At 40.7% G+C, this 20,749-nt stretch overlaps 1 protein-coding gene across 4 annotated transcripts in view; it reads right to left on the reverse strand.

Moving 5' to 3' along the window:
* pcdh9 (protocadherin 9) overlaps positions 1-20,749 on the reverse strand; it is a 198,854-nt gene that overhangs the window by 173,700 nt on the left and 4,405 nt on the right. The window lies entirely within an intron of this gene.

Here is a 20,749-nt window from a genome sequence, read left to right on the forward strand (position 1 = left end):
GCAGAGCAGATCCAGCCCAGCATTTATAATACGGCAGAGTAAACACGAATAAGTCTGAGTTCTGGGTAGTTTTACTTTTGAGTCCACCAAGAAGTGCAAGAACGCATCTCACCTTTACACAAACATCAGCATGATGTCTCACCGCTGGACCTGTGAATGCGAGGCTTTTGTCATTTGAGCCTAAAGCTAAATAATAGCTGTCTGCAAATTAGTTAACCTGCTCGGGCAGTGGTACAGATGAGGAAAGTACAGGTACCTGCTGTGAAGCATGTTCTTCAAAGGACAGGCTCTCAGTGTGCCTCCTCGGTGAAACAACATTGATAATATAAGGAATTCTCTCCTCAATGTATCCTTTGTAATGAAGCGACTTTACATTAGGTGAATAAACCCTGTCATATATTAAATGAAACGGTTTCATCACCTGTAAAATGAAAGATTTCAAAGGGCTTGTTTTCATTGCTGATGTAAAAGCATAAAAATAGCACAATAAGCCCATAAAGATAAATTCACATTGCAGAGCTAATTAGAATCAGTATGAGGTCCATAAGAAGAACCAGATTATGGAGTATGGCTACACGCTCTTGGTGAACAATAAATGCGTTTCCTGCTGGGTTGTATGCAATCGGAATATCTGGCATAAATCACTTCTTTAATCAGTGTGACGGTATAGGCAGGGGTCAACCCTCTAAATGTTTCTTTGAAGCCAGACTACAGGTTATTGGCACAGAATTAAACAATTTTATCAAGGCATCTTCCTACTTAAGGTAGAGCAAAGAAAAGAGCTGTGCAACTGTGGGACCTCTCGGAAGATTTTCGTTGTTCCGGTTTTAATCGTGTGTGCGGTCTAACACCTCGAGAAGCTGCGAAAACCTTGAGTTTGAAAAGAAGTCCTGTAGCATTTGTGATGAAGGAGTGACTCACCCAGGCAATGCAGATAATATAAAAAGATAGCATGAAATACACCCAGTGACACACGGACATGAAGTAGCTCGGCTGAGATGGCCTGAATACGGGGAGGTTAGCCAAACAAACAGATTGCACATGAATGACAATGAGGCAGAAAATTGGTGTGAGCGGCAACAGACATCGGCGGAAGACTGAGAAGCAATATTGCATGAGGGCTTTAAAATATGCAGGTATTTGTGAAGTAGGTTCTTAGCGCATGAGCTGCTGCTGCTGCTGCTGCTGCCTCTGCCACCCTGCAAGCACACCCACATATTCTCCACACTGCCACTGCCTTTCTTTCTCCTTGCCCCTTGCCCTCATTCACTCTCAAAAAAAACCCCCACAGAAATAAAGAGAGAGGATCTACAGAATGACAGAGCAAGCATTTGAGGTTAAGGGATAAATTTCCCGGCATCTTTGCCTCCGCCTCTGACCATCTGCCTCTCTGGCAATAGCCTTTCTCTCCTGAGGTTAAACTCTAAATTGGCAGTCAGCTAAGCAGCCACTTAGAGAGGAAGGTTCAGGTGGGTAAAATCAAATAGTTATATACTGTCTAATACTCTTCAGGTGAGTGCAAATTGAAAACAAGAAAATGCGAAATACTGCTAAATTTGACCACTGGAATGTTGCCTTTCAACACACTGGAAATAGAAAAAAAAACCAGATTGAGGTGAAAGGAAATTGACAGGCAGATGGTGAATGATGAAAATTGAGAAATGAATTAGAGAAGAAAATGAGAAGTGCATAGAAAGGAATGAAATGCAGGCATAAAAGACAGAAGACGGAGGAACGCAGATGGAGAATGGACTTCTGAGTGTGATCGAAAATAGAGAAAAAATATGTCCGTGTAAATTAGACGCCAAGAATGAGAGACAGATAGATAGATAGATAGATAGATAGATAGATAGATAGATAGATAGATAGATAGATAGATAGATAGATAGATAGAACAGAACTAGATTCTATCAACAGTATTATATTTTCATTTGAAATAGTGAGTTTGGCATTTAACTAATGAGTGTGCGAGATGCACTCACCTGAAAAGACAATCCACTGGTGCCACATGTTTATTGTTTGACTCACTTCATTAGACATAGTTTTCTCTATTTGGCACAATCCAGACATTCGACCTATCAATCTTCTGTCTTCCAATCACCGGCACCTCTGAAGTGTTTTCAGCTGTGGTTTGTAGAGGTTTGTTAATTGGGGAGATGGGAGGAGGCTGAGCTGCAGAAACAGACTGTGGTAAAACAGCCTTGAAGCAAACACAGTCAGTGTTTTATTATTTCCTGTATCTTTCTGTTTTTCTCTGTTTGCGTACTACAATTGAATTGTGTGAGACAAAGCTACCGCGTAGAGCTCAAGCCACTTTACATGTTCGGATTAAAAGTGAGCTGAAGTTAGAGTCAGGATCAGTGTGAGACACTTTATACATGATCTAATGAGGCGCAAAGTCGCACATTCATGTAAATGGATTGAGCTTTCACTGAGGCCTCATATACAAAATCTGACATGTGATACTGGGGTTGGGGTTAATGAAGGGGTAGAACAGACAGTGCTTCATATCAAAGTCAATAGAAAAAGGTTTTTGGGGAATCAGTTCGGTAGAAACCTGTCACCACGATAACGGCCTCATCTCTGATAAAGGTTGCGCCTCTGCCTACCGTCTTTTCAAATTCTTTAAAAACTGAAGCAAATTAAAGCAACGCAAAATGTTTTCAGCCATCATAAATCGTAGTGCGCGTTGTGTTTTCATCAGTTAGGATAAACTGCTCACTCTATTTTGCATCACAGGAAATACACGCCCATAATTGCTTATTCATAAGGGCGAATGCGCCTTATAGTGTGTTTTTTGCACATGTCAGAAGGAGTCCTGTGTGTGTAGATCACAGCAGTAGATCAGCTTCCACATGTGTGCGCAACTTCACGTTTGAGCAAGTTTTTACATGTGCAAACCTTCAGTCGATCGGGGGCTATAGTTGTTAATGCTACGGTTCAGCGAGGGGTCAAGAAATGCGTCTGTCCAGCGGTAAGGCGTCACAAAGGTATCAATGCAAGCTCTCTAAATGTGTGTGTGCGCGCTCGCGCGTGCGTGTGTATAGAACAACTTGTGTTTGAGGTATCCCGTGTTCTTGTCCCTGCTCTCAAGCAGAGACAGAAAATGAATACTGACAGAGAAAGAAGAACACGCAAAGACAGGAGAAAAAAAAAAAAGAGAGAAAGAAAAACAAATGTCAGGCTCGCATTAAGTCCGAGTCCTAAGCCCACCCTCTCATCTCACACCACAATGACAGGCGCTCTCCACAAACAGAATAGCTGCGATAGGAGGTCCTATTATGTGCCTCCTATTCTAGTTAATTAGATTTCTCAGGCTTGATTTTTCCCATGCTTAAGCAGCGAGGTAACACTAAGATGTGATGATACTTCTAGGCTGGTATTTAGTTTCATCAACTCCGATGTGTGGCAACAACAGGCGGATTTACAATTGTAATGCCACCCAAAGATTTGGGCACCAGTCCAGCAAACTCAAAGTCACCGTTTTTTTTTTTTTCTTCTTCTTTCTTTTTTACCGCTCGGCATCTCGAAATGCCAGCGTCTCATTTCCAGCCTCTGCTTTACCAACACAAACACATGCAGCCTCACGCAGAAAATAATGAACATTATGGTCAATGTGGCATTCATTAGAGAAACCCAACATTAATGACAAACGAAAATGTCACGCTGAAATTTATGCTGCTGAATGATTGATTTAATGCAAAAAAAAAAAAAAAAAAAATGGAGGCCATGTAGAGCATTCTTTGCCAAGTGAGGAATGTACGGTATATTTGCATGGATGCATGTGCTCGCTGGTCTGGCAGCAGCTCCTCAAAAAGTAGGACTGAGAGCCTGTTACAGCAGTCCCAGTGTGTGGCCTCCCTTGGCACACAAACACAAATTAGCTGAGGGACGACTGCTGTGGCAGAAAGCTTCTCTGCAGACAAAACCTCTTAATATTCCTTCCAAGTCCATTAAGGCCTCAAGAGATTGGCAGGGATTGATTGTTTGTACTTGATATTACCAGGGGCTTCAAGGCCAGATCCTCGTCGAAAATTAGAGATGGCATTTGGTAAGGCCTAAGGAATTGAAAAACTAAATACAAACCTGTGTGTTGTTATCATCCCCACAATGAGGAATGATGGAAGAAGCCTTCATCTAATTAGCCAATGTTTGTTGCTTTTTCCTGCTTTAGGGTTCATTGACAATTGGACTGCTTTTCCAAGTCAGTGATTTCAGTGTTTTTCATATATGTCACGGTGTTTGTGGTAACATTTAGTTTTTTTCTGGCAATTATTCAATTTGAGGAGTGACCTCTGCACAGCCCCGACACACACACACAGACACACACACACACACACACACACACACAGGAAGAAGAAAGGATTCCTTCTTGTGAAGCTCCAATACCGACACCCAGCTGCAGAATGGGAAGCTTTAATATCAAATCACTCTTTTTTTTTTTAAAAAGGGAAAATCTAAAACACAGGTAATCTTAGTGTATATTCTCAGAATATGATTTTATTTAACCAAAATGTAAAGAGTTCTAATAATTCCTTTAAAATCGTTTCTTTCCAGCAGACGATGAGCCTAAAAGCATGCTCGAGCCTTTGGGGTGTTACAGAGTCTTTGTGCTCACAGTGACTGCTAATATGATGGTATTTAGTCGCTCTGACACTAACTTTTAAACCTCCACATATAAAGTAGAGCTGGCGCTGATGTCAGTTTTACTGTTACTTTGTGAGGAGTCAAGGTGCTGGGAAAATGATAATTTTGACCTGATGATGGTGCTAAAATCAAACTCCAGGTTATCCTGAGGGAAACATGAGTGTCTTCACTAAATTTTATGGCCGTCCATCCAACACCTGCTGAGACATTTTACTCCAAACCCCAAAAGCCTGACTGTCCTCAAATGCAATATTACCATCCTGGTTGACTGTGGAGTATTCAAGCAGGGAAATGTCCATTTTTCTTCCTGTTATTATTATTATTATTATTATTTTTTTGTATTAAGCTTTTATTTGACAGGAATTTCCTGTTGTGATCAAATATCTCACTCTCAAGCGAGCCATGAGCAATACAGCAGGAGTGTATAAGCACGCCCTGCATTGAGGTTGTGTTTGTAGTTATTATGATGGAAGCAATAAAGGAAGTCACTTAATCTAATACGCCATTGTTGGAGCACCCCTTGGTGCAGTAACTGCTGTGGAACAGAGGAGGTTAACGTCATTAAAGGAAATCACATTGAATGCATTCAAAAGAATTCAACCTTGACAAAACCAAACTTTGTATTCGAGTACTAATAAATGGATTAAAGTTTTTTTTTTTTTTCTTTCAATTGTATGTATTCTGGCAAGTGCTCAAAATAAATAAAGCAATAAAATAAATATTCACTGCTTCTCATTTGTATGTGAAATTAAATTGTTTGTGCAACATAAAAAAGCCCTAAACCTGAACAAGAAATTATTACAAGGAATCATTTGAACTTTGTCTTTTTAAATACATAAAGACAGAAACATAACGGAAGGCTTTAGCTTAAGGTTGAACGATGAAGGCAGCTTTAAAATACTGACATTCTTTAAATTGTCCATCATGAAAGGATGAATGAACGACTGAGCACGTTTTTGAGTGAGTGAAAAGCAGGTACAAATCTCTCCAACACTGAACCGCGCCAGGGTTGGATTTCTGCTTTATGTCAAGAGTCAGTATTTCTCTTTGTGTCAGGTTTTTCTGAGCATAACTGGCATTCATACCTTCCAAAATTGCTGCTATTTGACAACATGAAAGACGTTGTATTTTTGCTGTGATACACCTACCTCTAATTTACTGTACGACTGTTAGACTCACTATGGCGGCCTTAGGAAGTGAAGACATGTCAGTCCTACAGGGGCCACTTCCACTCTTATGTGTCATTTTGCTAGTCTGTGAAAATCGACTTCTTGTCTTGTCCCATTATGAAATTGTGTCGACAAATGTCAATTTCATGGTGGCACCAGCAGACAAGTCAAGACTTCGCCTAAGTCATTAGAGGAAATCACCTTGTCTTGTTGGATAGCTTCAGTGAAACCTGGCATTATTTCACCTGATTATGAGAAACTGCTGACGGCGCAGAAGAAAGTCATTGGGATTCATCCTCCAGGCAATATGAATCACATGCAAAGTTTAAAAAGGCACTCATCCAATAGTTTGCAGAGTTACTTAATTTTCCAAAATTGTGGCATGAGTGGGCCATGCAAGAAATGATCACAGTCGGGAAGATTTAGCCTCTGAATTCCCGAACGACTATAAACCACTGAATTGTTTGTGAAGCAGCAGTGGTCTGACCAACACTGCTGAAATCAGCATGACTGAGAACCATATGATCATTTATTCAGCACAGCCACACTGTCTTTCATGTGACATGACTCATGTGCCTTCCTCATGTGATCTGATCATAGATAATAGGAGATGACCAAGTCAGTGCCGTAAAACGCATTAATAATACAATAACTGAGGATGTGTCGGTGAGCGCTCATGCAAAAAACAGCGAGTGACAAACTGACCCTCAGCTGCACCTGACAACTTGTTCTGTATCACATTGAGCTATCAACACTCTGCCGCAGACACCTATAGGGCATGCCGTGAAAAATAAGACAGCTCTGCCAATACAGTAAATTCCTTCCTGGTGTAGTTGCCCTTTCTTTCCACAACAAACGCTTGTGTTTCTATTTTCCCGGACAAAGCGAGAGGATAAAGACTGCAATGCTGGAAAGAAACATTTTGTTTGAGGAAAGTTCAGTTTTTTTTTTTTGTACGAAGCTGAAGTAGTTTGTTTGTATTTTGCAAACGTCGGGGACAGAATAATAAACGCTCCTCATATCACATGACGATCAGCAAATCAATAATGTTATTCCCTGTCCAAAGGACGGACATGGCTCCAAACCGTGTGTTCCTAATCACAAAGTAAACACAAGATCAAAGCACATGCTCTTCTCGGATATTAATCAGTTCAATCTGCCCAGTGTGTTGCATTAAATCCCTTCAGTCCTGCTCTGGTTATGAATATCATCCCAGAGGCCAGGCTATTAATACGCGGACACACACACACACACATGCCCCCATGTCCTACTGCGAAGCTATGGACCAGAACAAGGAAGCCACTGATCTCTATGGGTGAAGTGCTAAGAGCAGTGTGAAATAAGTGTTGAGGGAATATGGTCCCATCATCTCAACAACAAAATACACACACACTCAGACACACACATGTGCACCATTCATGGGGGATTCCATGTGATGTATGGCCTGGGGCAACCGCAGTCCAGATTCTTTGGCAATAAAGGGACCTTATTGTTCTCGGCACAGTCTGGGCTGGTTTCTGGGACACTGAAACACCCTAACAAGCATGTAGCGGGGGTCACATGTCACAGAGCAGACAGAGACACAGCTTTTAAAAGATTAGAGGGGAAAGGAAAAATGGGGGCAAACGCGGACCGTGGCGTTACATACTGTCATGTCTGACTCACTCACTCAGGCTCGCTGGACGCTCTTAGACACACTGGACTGCATCATATTTTATTGCAAGTTTAATGCAAAAATAAATGGATTAGTGTCATTCAGTGACAGCCTTAATACAATCAAGGATGTAACAAAAAAAAAAATCCATCCAACCCACAAGGAAGCTGTAATAAAATATTAATGTTCTGTTTCACTTTCCGGAGTCAAAAACTGCGTGAGTGGACAACTGAGACGGACAAATCAACAGGATAAATAAAGTTTCTCTTCCTGTGCTTGTGATCTTGCATTAGAGCCATTTGATATTCCGCACAGTGAAAGTTACAGCGTTCTCCTCTACTTTTTGCACAGCGGCTGTTTCCTCCCATTCTCCGGTGCCAGAACTCCACTTTGTGAATGTCACAGCTGAAAGCAGCCATAAAGCTCATACATTTAGAAAAAAAAAAGTTTCTTGGAAAAGCAGTTGTGGCAGGAAATAGAAAATAAATCTGGGTGCATATATCCATTATCAGGGCACGTTATCGTCGGAGGGGAGTGTGTAGAGAGAGGGGAAACCATGGCTGGGTCTCTATGTGCGCCGTAAGATAGGGGGAAACCAATTTTCACCTCCTCCCTCCTTGTCCCCAACACACTACTTGATTCCGCCCCCGCTAACTCCGCACGACCAGGACTAAATCGTTTAATCTAAATAAGCTAGCCAAATGTTTAACACCTCTGCATATTACTGAGTGGCGATAAGGTGCTGGTTCACCATTCTGTGCGAAGCATTCCTTCTTCCCCCCCCCTTTTTTTTTTTTGTCAGTGCCACGGCCGTATAACAGAGATGAACGGAACCCTGAGCTTCTAGCTGCGGAGATAGAAAATTGCAGAAAATAGAAAAAAAAAAAAAAAAAGAAGAAGAAAGAAAAAGAACAAGGAGGTGAGAGTATTTTAAAACCCTGGCGTTTCTTATACCCTCGACGATAAAACAACAGACAAGCCATATTTTATGTTTGTGTTAAATATTCCCATGCGCAGCACCTCTATGACAGCTTATTCTCAGGCAGATTTATCACAACCCTTATCTGCTCAACTCAACAGACAAAGGCAAGGCGCACGGCCTCACGCTGTAGCGTGCCGACGCCTGAGGCATGAGACAAAGCATACAATCAATACAAATCTCCAGTCTATACATTGAGCAGGAGTGGGTTGACACACATCCTTCCAGTAGCCATACATCACAACTTCTTATCTAATTAGCTCCCCGAAGAGCATTCCGTGTCTACTAATTCACTCATTGTACTCCCTGCCAAAAAATAAATAAATAAATAAAAAAAAGATATGCTATCCATGCTAAGTGTTTTTCACTCTTTGTTGTTGTGATGAAGGGGATCCATTAATGATACAGTACAGATTCTAGAAAATATATAATTAGACTTAACACCACTTAATCAATGTTGTTCATCCAACTCATTATGGGAACTATAACAGACTTGAGACTATGATACAGTTCAATCACAAGATCAAACCTCTTCTAATATTAATACCGAGGCAGCTAACACCCTCATCTGGGACGAGCGATGCCTACTGGAGTTACTTTGTCGACATTAACTGTTTTCCCAAAAGGTTCCGCACAGCAGTGGTTTTCATTTTTGAAGTTTAAGAAACAAGATCTGGTGAGTGTCACAGAGTCACAAACTTTAATTTGCCACTGAGTATTTTTAGACGCAAGCTGTTTTGGCTCTCAAAGACAACAAAAACGCTCCACGTTTCAATGTCTGTTACATGTCTGTCTGCTTCATTACTATGTTCTTAAAAGGGAATCCTTTAAAATCCCCATAAAATCATATTCATGCCTTTATTCTTAATCTCTTGTGCTTTATGCAAGAATTCACATGGAATCAACTGTCACGTCCACAGAGGATGATTTTCAAACATCTTTTTTTTTTTCTTTCTTTTTTTTCAGTTGCAAAGGCTCAGAAATAAAAGCAGAAATTTCAATCCCTGGTCATGAGATCACTGAGAACAGAGGCATAAAGATCACTGTGTGTGTGTGTGTCTTTCTCTTGAGATGTTTTTCAATTTTTAAAACCCTGGGTAGTTCCACTGTGTGCCGATACCCTTCCCCTCCGGCGCCCGGCTCCACGTTCGCCCGGGTTCACACGTCTACAGAGTTGCCCCAGTACAGCAGCAGTCAAACAACAGCCTCATACCCTGAGCTATCCCACCAGAACAAGAGGGATTAAGTGCCTTGCTTAAGGACACCTCAGCGGCAGTTTCTCCTCCCCGTTCTAATTTATCTTGCCTGTCCAAGTGTTGACCCCCGTAACCTTCCAGTGAAAAGTTCGCTCCTCTAACCTTTAGGCCATTGTACTTCCTTTTTGTCCGTGTAGCTGTTTGCATAATGTCAGTCTGTCTCTTGAAACAACTGGGAAATGGAAAAATAACATTTGCCTGAGGCTCCCTGTGGTGTGACCACTGTTCGGTCTTTCAATAAAGATCTTATACATACAGTACGTGCAGCAAACCGCAGTGAATGGACTTTCCCTGCCTCCGTGCTCGCTGCATAACTCACGACTGTCCTGGTGGATTCTCAGCTGTTAAGGGTGAAAATGAAAATAGTTTTTCTCTTTGTCTCGTGTCAAGTACATTTGGGGATTCAATCTGGGAAACGCACTCACCTTATTTTTTTTTTTTCTTCATTTCCCCCCCCCCCCCCCCCCCCCCCCCCCCCCCTCAACAAAATGGAAAATATCATCAACTGGTTAAAGAAAGATTACCCGTGGGGGAAAGCATCAGTGGGACTTCACCGTGCCCTGACTAGAGGGAAATACGGCAGCCCGTGCATCGGCAGCAGAGGAAGAGTGGAAATAAAATAGCCAAACTGTTGGAGCTTCTTCAAATGCCCGACTGATCCTGATATTAATTCAGTGAAATGACGTCGGGAAGATGACTAATTTAGTGAAGCTTCCGGCCAAGGCGCTCTGTTCAAAAGGCATCTGTCGATTCATGGAGAGATATGAGAATGAAGCATATGTAGGCACGCTCAGTGAAGTCAATACGTTCGCAAAAATCATTAGAGTCTTTATATCCTGTTCTTCAAATTATCCTTGTATTCATCTGTCAGTTGTTCAGTATGCCTCACCTGACATTAGAGTTATCAAATCAATAGTAAAGGCTTCATGTCGGCTTCTTAATCTGTCTTTTTTTTCTCTATTCCATATCGACAGCATGCTTTAAGCTTACAATAACAAGCATGGTAAATTTAAAAAAAATGTTAAAAACATTTCTTTCCTGATTCCTCTCATGCTTCTTTGCACCAAAATCTAAGAGAAATATTCTTTTTTTTTATGGGTTTATATCATTTTACTGTTAGGCCCACTGGAGATGAAAAATGGGCTGTATGTGGCCCCTGGACTAAAATTAGTTTGATACCTTTACTGTAAATTCACTGTCATTTCACAGAAGTGTCGGCATATTGCAAATTACTAATGAGAAAGTGCCGCTTCTTCCTAATTTTAGCTGCTCATGCTCTCGCTGTACAAATAGATTTCTATGACTGAGAGAAGTGCATTGCCACATCGCAAAAGAGACAAGGTGAACCTGAGAAAGGAAGTTTTTAATGATGTGCTTCAATCTTTCTGGCACATTAGAGGTCTAATACTCAGCGTAGTTGAGAATTGTTTCCATCTCTGGCGCTGATGATTATATTCTAGCATGAATGCGAAGTCGAAGCCTGAATCTTTCCCAAACTGTACACTCTCGAGTAAACAGCGGTGGAACGGAGCCAAGCAAATTCACTTTAACTAATGCAATGATCAAATATAATCAGTACAGCCTCTCAGAGGACATAATTTCTGTATAATGAATACTACTACTTTTCATACCTATAATTAAAACTGTACATTCTGAATTCAGAACTGCACACGCAGTATTTTTAGCTTGTCGCGCTGCTCTGCTTTTACATAAGGATCTAAACGCTTCTCTGCAAAGTGAATCATATGTTCGACCACCTACAGCTCATCGCGCGATCACCTTTACTGGCCGATCCACTAGCGCGTAGCAGTGGCTGTGCATACGGAAAACAAGGGGCCGCTTTGAGGACATTGCTGGTGAAAGACCAAGAACAGAATGAATTTGGTTTCCATCCAAACAAGGTTAAAAAGGCATGTGACATCATCCCCTGTGTGGATGACTGTTGGAGTGGATGTTATGCTCTGTCATGTGCACTCAATTTCATGATGACAAATTTGTATAACAGAACAATGCGAGCGCTGGGGTTATAAATCGTCTGCCTGCTCACTGCAGTGGATAGACAGGCTCTCTGTGAGACGTCTATACAAAATTTAATGCATTTGATTGCCGGAGTGGTTCAGTCTCAACCTTGTGTGAGACAACACTTTTGTCTTGTGTGCACTTTGTTAATTGCTTCCTTATTTGGTAAAACCTACATGTTGCATCCTGCTACTGGAATATTCATTTGCAAAGATACTTTGAAGAGGGAAAAGAACTGACTATTCACATTCCTGCATTAACCAGATTATGGATATAGAGGTCACATCTGAGACCATCTCCAGCATGATCTGCCTGCAAATTCGCTCTGTGAAAAGAGCAGAAAACAGGAAAAGCACCTTGAGGAATTCGGCGATGGGCAAAGCATTTTCAACGGTCAATGTCATCTACAGTCTTCCAATCAGGCAAGTAACCTGCTGAATTTGGGGGTAAAAATTGGGGGGCCACAAAACTGGGAATTATCAACAACATATTTTGATAAATTGTTCCAAGATGCAACATAAGCATTGCCCCCAAACTGCCCCCCTTTTCCTGGACAGGACACGCAATATGATTATACGCAGGGTCAGAAGTCGGGTTTCAAATTCCAGCTGGTAAGTGCACACAGCTTTTTGAAAGTGACCGTATAGATGAGGTCAAACTTTAAAGCCTATATTTATTTATTTATTTATCACTTTTTTTTTTCCTCCTCTTCCTCACTCAAATGCAGACTAAGCTGTGCTTCTGGCTTTCAAACGGAGTGGACAGATTAAGCTGAGTTAGGCCTACTTTCCATAGATGTGTTGGCGTGGCACTTTGAAATCCACACTCACCCCTCTCTCCCCCTCTCTGCAAACACCAGTTAAGAGGTGACACATCTATGCTTCTTAAAGTGGAAGGTAGCAGGAGATTAATAAATAGAAGTGTCAGTACAAAAAGTTCCATGTGGCGGAAAAAAATAGGAATGGGAGCAGTTTCTTTTCCTTTACCTTCCGTAGACACTCAGCACACTTAGTTCATTGTTGTTTGGTATAATGATGCTGGTGGTAACAACGATGAAGATGACTGTGTGCATTAGAAACAACCAGTAACTAAATGAACAGGCCGGCTTTTGACGCTCGTCACATGTTTCACTCTGTGTTCTTGCATGAAAATAATACAAATGTGTGGGAGAAACATGATTAACAATAGATCTGCTCCTTTTGAAAATACTATCCAGCTTCAAACTCATGGTATTCCTTTTAGTTGTCAGATCAGTGTGCACGTTCACACGTGCGAAGAGCACAGATATATATATATACCCACTGTAAAGTTGAGGAGTAGTTATAAAAGGGTTTTGTGAGCAATGGAGAGAACATCCACCATAATGACTCCTCCAGTTCACACGTGCAGTGAAGAGATCACTTCTGAGCACAACTCCAGTGTCTGAGATCAGGGACGAAGTGGTAGTTTCACACTTAAAAGACTGTAACTATCCAAGGAACTCTCATGAACGTCAGACCGGAACAGCTGAGGTCTTGAATCAGCTTTGGATGAAACATGAAAAAGCTGTCGAACAAGTTCCTCATTTCCTATTACAGATGGATAGAAATGATCCCTTCATCATGACCTGTATAGGCGAGAGAAAATGTTAAAGTAATGAATAGAGATGTTTTTGACGCGAGGCTGGCATGTATAAAACTCTCAGGATCGCATGTTCAGAAACAGCTGCTAACATGATCCCATTGACATTCATGTATTTAGGTCAGCTAGGCTAAGCTCTACAGTCGGTACGCCATCAAACCACATGCAGAACATTAAGAATACATGTGACTCACAAGGAGACGAAATTGTATAATTCCCTCAAATCAAACTGGCTCCTTAAATTAACTCTGAATGGAAATTCCACACTGTAAGTGAATTATTAGATTGGGTGTGTGTGTATGTGTAAGTGATTTTGTGTGCCTCTTTTAAATTGACAGATCGGTCTAGCCGGAATATCTGTTTACTTCTTAAAATACACAACTTGGCAATAATCAGATGAAGCACTTGTTTACAGGGAGCTGCTGATTAGAACCGGTGCACACATGGTAGCTTGACTGAATCATATCCCAGTTTATACATAATGTCTTATCACAACATCACAAAGAGAACAAATTCAAAACAAGAAAGAGATGATCTCTTTGAAACATTTATTATGAAATTATAAAGGTAGGATAGCACTGTTCAAATAAAGCTTTTAGAAACAGAATAGGGGGGTTGCAGTGTACTGACGAACTGGAAGAGTTTATTTCAGATGTGATTAATGTATACCCAGCAGTGGAAAGAAAAGGAAATGGAGAAAGCAGGGTAAATAAATAATACAAAAGAAAAATAGTCCATTATTGTTTAACACAGCACATTAGGCAAGATTACCAGGAGTTCAATTTACATGAAACATCTCATATATACAAGAAAGATTTACATTGATGAGGGGTTACAGAGTCTTTGTGAGCTATGAGGCCCCGTGGCAAAGCAGTCAATGGAAGTCACATTTCAAGTCAAGTGTGGCTCTTTGCTTGAGGGGGGTTTTGGCTGGCAATGCCATAATCACAACTATTAGTCTAGACACTGGCACACGCTCGTGACAGAGCAGCGGCCTGCGCCTGTTCCTTGACACAACAGCCCAATGACAAGGACACGTTTCCCTCTGGGTTTGTCATGTCAGGATGTACAGCACCACTTTGCCCATCTTTTACCCGCACACCGGTTTTCTCTGGAACGGAGCGCGGACAGAGGACGAAAAGTTGGGCAAAGCGTGCTGAACGCGAAGCACAGGGCGGCCTCGTCTGTCACAAACGATCAGAACACAAAGGTGAACACACCCTTGGTGATTTAACATCACATGTAACGGCGTTGACCCCGGTAAAACATGGGTGAAAGGTTAGGGCTGGAGACGGGGAAGATAAGGAGCGGGGAGAGGGAGGAGGGGCCAAGTGAGGGGTGGAGAGGAGAGATGGGGTGTTGAGGTGGGAAGGGGCGGGGGGCATTCAAACAATGAAGTAGCATCATAACTTCATCTTTTAATATAATTTTTTTCTTCTTTTTTTTTTTGTAGACAAGCAAGCAGTCAAGAAACATTTTCTTCCACCCTCTACTCGTATTTTTTTTTGAGGAAAATTTGAGAGATTTCGGATGAAGCGTTGATACCTAAGAAGTGTTTTAAGCTGCACTTTGTCTTTTTTGTCATCATGCAGTGTTGGAGAAAAACATGAAGCTAGTATGTCAACTTGATTGATTGCCTCAGAAAAATGGGAAATGTGTTTAGTGGATTGGTGAAAACATGGAGATGAAATAAGTAATGACAGTCCCACAAAAGCCGCAATCACTTTTGTGCGTTAAGTCACAAAGCGAACAGCCTGGAGATTGATCATCAACCAATTAGCTTTGAGAATTGGCAGAAATGGATGATAAATTTGTGATGAATGGGTTGCCAGCCAAAAGTGATGGACAAACAACAAACCACGAGAAAACAAAAAAAACAAAACAAAACAAATGAAAATCACATTTTCACAGACACATAAGACTTTTTGATACAAGACAATATTTGCCATTATCAAAACTGTGTTATATAGATATACGTGTGTCACAGAACAGTGTAATGAGAAAATATCACTCAACATGTGGTATGAAAATGTTCAAACAGAAATTAAAGTTAATAAGGTTTTGACAATTAAAAAAAATATAACACAAATGTAATTCCTGGTAATTTGCCATCATCTGTGTTTTGGCAGTCCTGCCCCTCGCAGTTAAAGACACCAACAAAAAGAAAAAGGTTATAAATAAATAAATATAGAAATATGTTAAAAAAAAAAAAAAAAAAAAAATCAGTAGCACTTCATTTTTTTTATCAACTGGGGAAAATAAAAACATATAAATGAACTCCACAGTTCAGCCAGTGTACCAACAGGGAGCTTTGATTTATTTTGTTGTTTTGTGCAGACAAAACTGAATCCCCCTTGGGGCAATAATCTACTCTGATAGTACTCACACCCACTACCTTGGTATAGCCCACAATCCATTTCATTTCCTTTTACCCACCTAGACATAGAGGACATGACAAGTTTTTTAAAGAAATACAATGTTCTCTGCCGTAAAGAGCCTTGCAAATCCTCTGCTGATGATTTAAAGCTTTGATAGAAACTTCACTCCCAGACTTATTGGCTTACGATCTGCGGATGGCTACATTTGTTTTGAGGATCTGCCCTGTTTTACTCAATAAGAGATTGTAGTCAGGTCATTCCCTCCTGCATCAAGCTGCAGTTGGGCTTAATTATTGAAATAATGTTGGCAACAGACTCAACTTCAGATTACACAGTTTGCTCACAGATTTGGTTAATTAATGTCTTCATAGTTATTCATCCAGTTTAATCGTTTAGTCATATCTGCAGCAAACAAAAGAGCCGCATTTATTTTCAGGAAATTTTCAAACCCACTGGAACATCATCAGTCAAAAGTACCAAGGGCACATACAGCGCAGGAGATCACAAACCCAGGATCCTGATTAAATGACAGGATAGCTGAGGAGAAGGATGTATGATCACAGTCGGCAACAATCACTGGCCTCTCTCCATCTTCCTCTTTCATTCCGCCAAACTCTGTGTCAGCACAACCCAGAAGATATTGCAACAGACTTTTCCCCTCAGGTGCAACATTGTCATAGTTCATTAATCTTCTCAAACTTCTCCTGCTGCCATCAGCCCCCGTACATACTACTAATCCTCTTATTAATGTGGCAAATGAACCTGCACAAGAAGGACGACTCCCTCAAGGCTCCATAATTACAATGGTCTGTACAAACTCCTGTTTGCATAGGACGTCCATTCATTAAATTTACTGACAAGACAACTCCAGGAACACCACGTTAAGGATTCCCGGTTGTTCCTTGAAGGTCTTTATTTCTTTTCTTTTTTTCGCATCCCGCATTTTAAAATGAACACTCCATCTACGGCAATATCTAATAGTCTGCTAACTGTCTGTGATTGATGCTGTAATATAAATCTTCTTATTACCGTTATTGTAGTGTCACAACTAGAGAAAATGTGTTACCCCAGTCAGATCCAAACAGAAAAACAGGTCCAAATTATAAATAAAAAGCCCTCTAGAACTACTCGGATTTTGTCAACCATGGAGCATATGTTGCCGTTTGTTCTATATGCACTCAAACTACAGATACGGCACAGAAGGGAGCAGTTATATGTCCCTCGAGGTGAGCTGTGATTTCTGGTGTAGAAGAGCACACTGGAGTAGTGTAAAGTAATTTCAGTGTTTGCATCTTTTCTTTCTGCTATGTCACACAAATAACCAAAAAAAAAAAAAAAAAACACACTGATAAACCACAGCAATGAAAACTTTTTACCCATGAGGTGTTTAACCACATACCTGCACGACTTAAAACTACGTAAGGCTCACCATTGCATAAGTGCATGATGCATTTCGCTAACACAAAGTGCAGGGAGAAAGGCGAATACACATTCGTGTTCATTTGCCGTTGCGTAAATACAGATGTAGATATGCACACAACAAATGATCGAGTAATTTACTATCACATGCGCCACTGGATGTTAAGGTTATTGGTAAATAGAGAGAGAACTAAAAATGTGGATTGTAATCGATTATGCATGATGTTTCATGCACTGTCTCAGTGACTATTTTCAAACCGTGCACCCCTCCGGAAAACCATGTTAACGCGTTCATAACATGAGCCACGGTATCTGATGAGGAGTACATAGTTAATGCGTAGCCACTGGGCTCGCGCTGTAGTAGTGAAACACATCTACGTCTCAGACTACTGACAGGAAGCGAGTGAGACTGATGGTGATGATTATACTTGGTTTCTTAGATGCTTGTGTTGCCTTGTGAAACTAGGACAGTGTTTTCATGCTTTTTTTTTTTTTTTCTCTCCAGTGTTGTTTACACTAATGCAGGTCCCTGGAGGCTAAATAATAAGTAAGGAAAAAAGAAAGGAAAGGCGAGGATTGCTTCTGTTGCTGAGAGCAAAGTTTGGGGTTTCAGTAAAGCTGATTTCGCTAGGCGTTCGTATGCGATGCCATTCTTATATCTTTCGGATCCTCTGAGAACACGACACAGCTGAAACCTTCATGCTTTGCGCTCTGCCTGCTGGTTTATCAATTTCCTTTCAGTTTCCTTACTTATCGATTCGTGCCGATGTTGCATAGAAGTGACTCTTAACAAGAGGAAGAAAATAGCTCTTCAATTCTAAGACAGGAGGTCAATTTTAAAAGCTATTACCTTCAGCTTTAAGCGTGTCTTCGTCTGGAACATCCCCGTATTCCTCATTTGCCTATTTCATGGAAACTTCAGCCAGCAATAGATCAGAGTTTGCTAATTAACGGAGCAAAGTAATTTCAGTTAATCTATAATATACCTTTGTATATGCTTTTAAATAGTGTAAGAATTCACAACTGTGCCAAATATAGTTGAAATGCAGCACATCAAATAACGCTTTTCAACCAAAAAATAAATTAAAAAAATAACCTGCAATACTTTTAAAAGTTATTGATGCATTTCATTATTACACTGTCATGTCTGTATATGAGAAATCATTTTATAATGCAGTTGTTATCTCTTTCCAAAGCTTCTACTCTGCAGAGAATATGATATGATAATCTGATGATATTGCATTTTGGATATATGGTCTGTTTAAAGATTCATTCAGAAGTAATTGTTTTTTTTTAAAGCCTATTTTATTTTTCAGTTATAGCTAACATTTTCTCTGTTTTTCATTCAATATGCAGGCAGAAATCCCAACCTAGTAGATAGACATCTATTTATCAATACGCATGAAATGAAGATGACGTGCACATGTCAGTACGGATGGTTACACTGTACAAAACAATCAAAACATGGCTGGAACAGTGGCAGTGATAACATATCCTGCCTAATCCAGTAAAACATGTCAGTGCAGTTTAATCATTTTACCACAATCAATATCTGCCATTTAACCTTGAAACTGAGCGGGAATCTTTATCTGAAAGATGTTTTGCTGTAATTATGACGGAGAACCAATAACTTCATGCTCTGAGAGGCTTCATTTTAAATCTCTAAAGACATATGAGGTCATAATGGAAAGGTAGAAAATGACATTTTCCTGTATTAATAAAGAAATGGATATAGGAAAGTGTATCACCAGCATAACGTATTTGTGCATATTTGAGCGGGTATTGCTGAAACAGGACATCTCACTTATACTTGATGCTGCAGTTGCTTTAATCTAGCTTTAAACTACATCGCTGAAATGTAAAGTTGATTGATTACAATTTTGTGAATACAATGGCACAATTATCAGATATGTTTCATATTACAGGGCTAAAGGTAGGTATTCAGAGCATTGCACTAAACTGCTTTACACTGTGAGGGAATAAAAAGTAGATTTAAAACCGAGGCACGACTTGAGACAGGTTCCAATCCTCATTTTCAAGAAACATTACATTTATGCTGTACACAAGTACATAGAAAAATATTAATCAAACTATACAGAACATTTGCGAGGAACGTGAGCGAGAAAAAGTGTCTATAAGAGTGCATTATTTATGTTTTGAGTGGCACTATATAGAACACACTGGCTCTGTTTGTGTGCTTCGTCGAATCATTTGTCAGAATTATTGATTCCAATAAATCTTGTGTGGAATTGTGGGATGACTGAGCAAATCAATGAAGTTGTGCTTACAGTATAGTGTCATATCTCATGTGTCCTCCTCTGGGGTTGAATAGCAATCCCCAAACCCCCACCTCACCCACCGCCACCATAACCCATCTCATCGCCTCGTCTCGCCTCTCTCGCTCTCTTTGACACTTCACCAACCACACACGCACGCACACACACACACACACACACACACACACACACACACACACACACGCACACACACCAATGGTGCCTGGCAAATGACGGAACACTGAATGCCTCTTTTGACTGCTACCTCTCACAGCAATGAATTAAATGCGACCCCAGATGCAGTGACCCGGAGGCATGCATCGGCAGGAGCCGAACAGCGTCACCCCTGTAATTCCACTCGTTCTTCCGGATAGATCTTATCACTCACATCTCTAACTGCCATTATCAATCTTCCCTGTGCAGTCTCTGCATCATTAGGCGAGAGTATTTCACTAAGAACACTAACATAGGTTTCACTCCTTTCTTCTCCTCCCTTGCATTTATAAGTCCACTGCAGGTTGGCGTGGTGCCAGGCTGTGCCATGCAGCGCAACACTGCCACCTAAAGGTTCAGTACCACCACCCGTCAAGCCTGACCCACTGACAGCAGCCTCTCCGCCTCCCCTTTCCCCTCTGCTCTCTCTCTCTCTCTCTCTCTTTCCTCCTTTTCTGCTGCTCGCGGTATTTGTCCACGTGTGCTCCATTACATTAGAACCGCGTGTTTTGTAGTGGTGCTTTATTAGCAGAAAAATTAATAAGGCTTTGATAAAAAGCAGCATGGATTACGTTGAAATTTGAGGCTCATTATTGGCTAATCCTTTTTGAATTGGATGTGTATCAAGTTCCAGACAAGCTTCACTCAGTTCGCTAGTGTGCTTTGAGAGGAGGCATTTAATTCAAGCTTAGATGATGTGGCAAGCCTACAGTGACATTCACAACACTACTGCAGCAGACTAATTATTGACTGTTGCATTTGCTGCAGGTGATTAAAAGGTTACAGAGACTTTTGTCATATTACAATACACATCAAAACAAAGAAACAAACGGAAAAAAAACATGAATACACTCAAGAGTTTCATGAGGAGAGGTGACAAGTCAACTATTTTTTTTTTTCCAGTTTTTGTTTGGATAATGTTTGCAGCATTTCACTATGTTGAAAACAGTAATCTGAGTAGAAAGGCAAGAAAAAAATGTTTCTTTCACAAAGAACATTGAGTCACAATTAATGTAATGTTGGTACATTTTACCAGCGATCTAAACTGGGTGCTGAAGAGACAGAATAAGGCAAGGCAATTACTCACCCACTTGCATTTTTGTTAAATATGAATTAAAT

This window comes from Salarias fasciatus, chromosome 1, assembly GCF_902148845.1.
Source record: "Salarias fasciatus chromosome 1, fSalaFa1.1, whole genome shotgun sequence".
NCBI lineage: Eukaryota > Metazoa > Chordata > Actinopteri > Blenniiformes > Blenniidae > Salarias > Salarias fasciatus.